Source organism: Suncus etruscus, chromosome 13 (genome assembly GCF_024139225.1).
Source record: "Suncus etruscus isolate mSunEtr1 chromosome 13, mSunEtr1.pri.cur, whole genome shotgun sequence".
Taxonomy (NCBI): domain Eukaryota; kingdom Metazoa; phylum Chordata; class Mammalia; order Eulipotyphla; family Soricidae; genus Suncus; species Suncus etruscus.
Genome location: NC_064860.1, coordinates 84,853,629 through 84,858,847, shown reverse-complemented (window position 1 = coordinate 84,858,847; position 5,219 = coordinate 84,853,629). Strand labels below are relative to the sequence as shown.

At 34.1% G+C, this 5,219-nt stretch overlaps 1 non-coding gene across 1 annotated transcript; it reads right to left on the bottom strand.

Annotated features, from left to right (window-relative positions):
• Nucleotides 1-709: 709 nt before the first annotated feature.
• Nucleotides 710-873, bottom strand: LOC126026564 (U1 spliceosomal RNA). The gene has a single exon (XR_007501788.1). It is a non-coding gene; the product is annotated as a U1 spliceosomal RNA (small nuclear RNA).
• Between the last annotated feature and the right edge of the window lie 4,346 nt (nucleotides 874-5,219).

Genomic DNA, 5,219 nt, shown 5'->3' with positions numbered 1-5,219 from the left:
CCGAAACCTACTGGAGATATAACCTTAGGATACCTGATAGGATATAACTTAATTATGAGGAGAAGATGGTTTTAATCTTATATATATAATCAGTGATATTTAAAAACTTAAGTATTTGTTTTGGTTTGGTACAGTGTTTAGGGATTGCTCCTGCTCAGGCTCAGGCTTCTCAACTGGTGGTACTCAGGGAAAAAAATGAGGTGTTGGAAACAAACCTACATCTACCTTTTGTGCTTTCACTGTAGCACCATGGAATTAATTTTAAATTAAATGGTAAGTAGCTTGTGTGGTGTGTTGTTGTTGTTGTTGTGATTGCTGTTAGTGGTTATGTGTACTTATTGTATGTGTGATACATAAGAGAAAAGAAAGAGAGAAAGGGAAAGAAGGAATGGAAAGAAAGAAAAGAAAGAGAAAGAAAGAATAAAGAAAGAAAGAAAGAAGAAAGAAAGAAGAAAGAGAAAGAAAGAAGAAAGAAAAGGAAAGAGGAGAGAAGGATAAAAAGTCACTCAGATTTTTAATTTCATTGTTTTTGTTTGGGGCCAAACCTGGTGGTACTCTCAGTAAATATTCCTGACATGGTGCTCAGATCTCTGGGAACTATGTTTGGTGCTGGGGATTGAATCCAGGCATTGTGGAAGAAAAGCATACCAGCAGACAAATATATTCCCCCATTCACATACTTTCATGGAACTTGAAAACTTTTTTTTTTCAGGGGAGAGCGCGAACGCAGTCCCCCACTACCACAAATTATGCAGTCAAGTTTCCCACATTTGGGGAAATCGCAGGGGTCAGCACATCCGGAGTGCAATGGATAAGCCTAACCCTGGGAAAACCACCTTCGTGATCATGGTATCTCCCCTGCCAGGTAAGTATAAGGGACTTGAAAACTTTTAATCTTGAATAAATTCCCTAACCTTTATCAAACTCAATCTTCCTCCCATTTTATTAGGTTTTTTTTTTTCAGTGTTTATTTTTTAAATCAAATTTGTTCTTGTTACTAGTGAGAATGTTCAATTTTTGGCTGTACCACTTTTGTATATTGCAAGGAGAGAGGGCTTTATCAACTAATGGAAGGCCCAATTTTTTATTTAATCAAGAGAATAGGATATTATGTTATGCAGCATAAGTGTAGTAACATTTTAAAATTCCAGTGTATATGGACTTTCTTCAAATGGCTGTATCATTTATTACATCTTCTCTTGAGAGTTTTTTTTTACTATATCCTTATGATTGAAGTTGTTTTGTCGAGCCAGAACTATAGTACAGTGGTAGGGCGTTTGCCTTGCATGCGGCCGAACTGGGATGAACCTGGGCTCAATTCCCAGCATCCCATGTAGTTCCCTGAACTGCCAGGGACCATTTCTGAGAGGAGAGCCAGGAGTAACCTCTGAGTGCTGCTAAGTTTATCCTATCCTCCCCCCATAAATTATTTTTGGATAAGAATTTCATCATACTATGTTCTCAGTCACCTGCCCCTTGATTAACACCTTTCTTCATTAATTTATGCAGTTGTTATATGCAAATATTTCATGCAATTTATAGGGAACAAAACATATTACAAGATAAATTCTATAAAACTTCATAACCCACTCTCACTATTCCTGTATCCAGCATTTGGACACAAATTAAACCAGTTAAAATAAATAATTCAAATATCATTTAACCCTATTGAGCTTTAATCTTATGATAACTTGTTGTTAAATGTCCTTATATTAAATACATTTCCTTGGCAACCGGTCTCATAAATGTTTAATTATATTTTATAGTATTGCTTTTAAAAATATAAAAATCGAACACATAGTTTTTAATAATTTACTTCGTTTGATGCAAATAAAATTTGCATTTGTTAGTGATACATATGATCATATTTCACCTCTATTTACTAGATTACAATGATCAAAATGTGGCTTCGTTCTTTTGATTAGTTGTTTTAAAAATTCCATGCATATTCAGTGGTAATATATTTCATTTTTATTTGCTTATTTCAGTTCCAAGACTTACAAATCAAAGAGAAAATTATTTGTCATCTTGAAATATTTTTTTGAAGACAGAGCAATAGATCCCAGGAAGATATAGAAATTATAGCATTTAGCAATTTTTTTATTACTCTTATACCTAATCACAGAAAATTTCTTTCTTTGGCCAAATTCTGTGATACTCAAGAGTTACTCCTGGCTATGTGCTTAGAAATCACTCCAGGCTTGGGAAACTGGGGATTGAAATAAGGTCCATCCTGGATTGCCATGTGCAAGGCAAATGCCCTATTGCTGTGCTATTGCGCCTGTCCTGAACTTGGTTTCTTAAAATATGGACACATGTACTAATTTTATTGATATATTTTCACCAATTTATGTTGATGTTTAATAACAGGAAATATATATATGTAACATACTACATTTTTTTGACTATTTCTATTGATGTTTAAGGCTTTCTTTTCAAGTTGTGCTTAGAATCACTTCTGTGATGCTTTGTGGTGCTATATGTGATACATATGATAGAACCTGGGTTAGCTGCATACAAAGAAATATCCTTAACTCTGGCACTATTTGCTACTGATAGATAATATATTAAAAATTCTCAAATAATAAGAGAGTGCAGTTAGGACAGATGAGGAACTATTATGACAATGATGTTTGGAAGTGTGATCTAGCCAAGAACTAGGTTCTGAAAAAACTTAAGTGATATGCATGATACTCCTTTAGTAATAATATTGAAATTGTTTAAAATGTGTCTAACGGCTAAAAAAAAGAAGAGAAAGAGAAAAGAAAAATGTCACCAGAGACAGGAAGGACAGAGAACAGAGGGGAGGATTGGAGTGAACCTGGGACTTTGGTGAAAGGAAATTTGCCCTGGTGAATGGTGTTGTACATTGTATAACTGAAACTAAACATCAACATCAAAAATGCTGTAAGTGTATATCACAGGGTGATTAAATTAAATAATTTATAAGATGAAATTATTGTGTGTTACTACAGTAAGACTTACCTTGAATGTGCATGACTTGGGTTTAAACCCAGAATCATACATGACCTCTCAGTAGTATCAGAAATGTGAAAACAAAGTTTTCATAGTATAGTTCCATAGTATTGTGAGATTTTTTTGTTGAATATATTTTGTAGGTTCCTAGCATTTCCTTAATCCATCATCACTTATTTTAATTTTAATATACCTGGAGATATAGTACAGATATTTGAGTGTTTCCCTGCACACCTTACTAGACTCAGTTTATCCTGGTAACTCCCCATGGCTTACTTAGACTACCCCACTGAAAAATCCACACAAGGTAATAAAGAAAGCCAGAATTCAATAATAAATAAACAATAATCTGATATGTTGACCAGCATGCTGATTCACCACTGAGAGCTTCTGAAATTTGAATCTCCAAGTTTACCACACATTAAATAGAAGAACTAAGAAGAATCCAAGAAAATCAGCATGTGAACCACAAAAGGATAGAAATCCAAGGGAGTTCTCAAGGTGATCAGATATCATTCAAGGAGGATCCCAGAGCAATAGACTTCATGATGGTAGACATAATTGAAGGAAGCACAGCACTGGAAGTAAAATTTAATAAATTTTCAAAAAATGCTGGAAATATTAAGAAATTTATTAAAATGGGATAGAATAATATAACATGATTCAGAAAAAAATCAGAGCAATAGAATTCAACATGCTGAGAAAGTGAAGCTATGATCGCAAATAAAAAATACAAACCATTGGGCCGGAGAGATAGCATGGAGGTAGGTAGAAAAGAAGGTAGGTAGAAAGAAGGAAGGTGGTTGGAATTCTGGCATCCAATATGGTTCCAAGAGCCTGCCAGGAATTATTTATGAGCATAGAGCCAGGAAGAACCCCTGAGCACTGCAGTGTGTGACCCAAAAAACAAACAAACAAAAATACAAACTATTGCCAAAAAAGAGGCAATGGAAAATAAGATGCAATAAAAAGGGAAGATGTTGGATATTTTCTGGATAATATTAAATGGTACCATCTCAGAATGAGAGGAATACCAGAGGGAGAGAAAAATAAAAAATAGGTAAGATAACTAATGGAAGAGATAATAGCTAAACATTCCCCCAATTAATGACAGAGTGACCAATGCTCAAGGAGTAAAAATAAAGGAGGTCCAAAGAGTACCAAAAATAAACCAAAATACAACAACTGGACACACTGGAATAAAATATTAAGAACCTAACAGAAACAAACTACTTAAGGCTGAAAAATATAATTAAACCGTAAATACACTGGAACATTAACAAACTCTCAACGTATTTTTGCCTATGAAGCCATATAATCAATAAGGGTATGGAAGAATATAAAAAATACTACATGACAAAAACATCTTCAATGAAAATTTCTCCAACATAGAAGAATGTTTGTTATTTAGATTTGAGGGAGACTAAGTTTTTTCAAACAAGAGCTTGAAACACTTGCTACAGCTAACACACATAAGGAGGGCATTTTGAAAGACATCCTGCTATAGAAAAAAAGCAACACATTTATTTATGTATGTTTTTTCTGCATATCAATGAACCAAAATTTCCCATTGAAAGGGAAAAAAGGGGTAGATGAATCAGGAAAGAAATTCCAACTCTTTCATGCTTATTGGAAATATTTGGATTTATAAGATTAACACAGATATAGAATGAAAGAATGGAAATAATAACCTACAAGCCAATGGTACAGAAAGTAAAAGTAAAGCTCCCTGGTCTGAAGTCCACTTCTGTGTAGGTTCATCTGGCAGGCTGGGGAACCCAATCTCTTCCTCTGAGCCTCCCACACCACCAAGAATTGGCCAGACCTGACATCTATCTACCCTTTAAAAATAAAAATTATGAAAATATTGTTATATACAACTCCAATTTGGTGGCAGTTGGGAAGTGGCGCTCCCATTCTGAGACATTGTACAATATTAAAACTCACTTAACTCATTGTAGTAACTAGTTGCTAAATTTTCCTGTTTTCTCTGATAATACTACATGGTAAAGAAAATAATATTGAAAATTGAAATATTATTAGTTGGCATTTTTGTTATAAATAATTCAAGTTTTCAAGTTACTGGGAATCTAAAACTCTACTACTAACATCCACAAAGCTTGTAAAAACATGGAACCTCAGGTTCTCAAATATTATAGGAAATGGGAACAGAAAACTAGACAAGCCCACAAGACAATCAAAATGCTTGAACCTGGTAGAGGATCAGTGCACTGACAAAATAA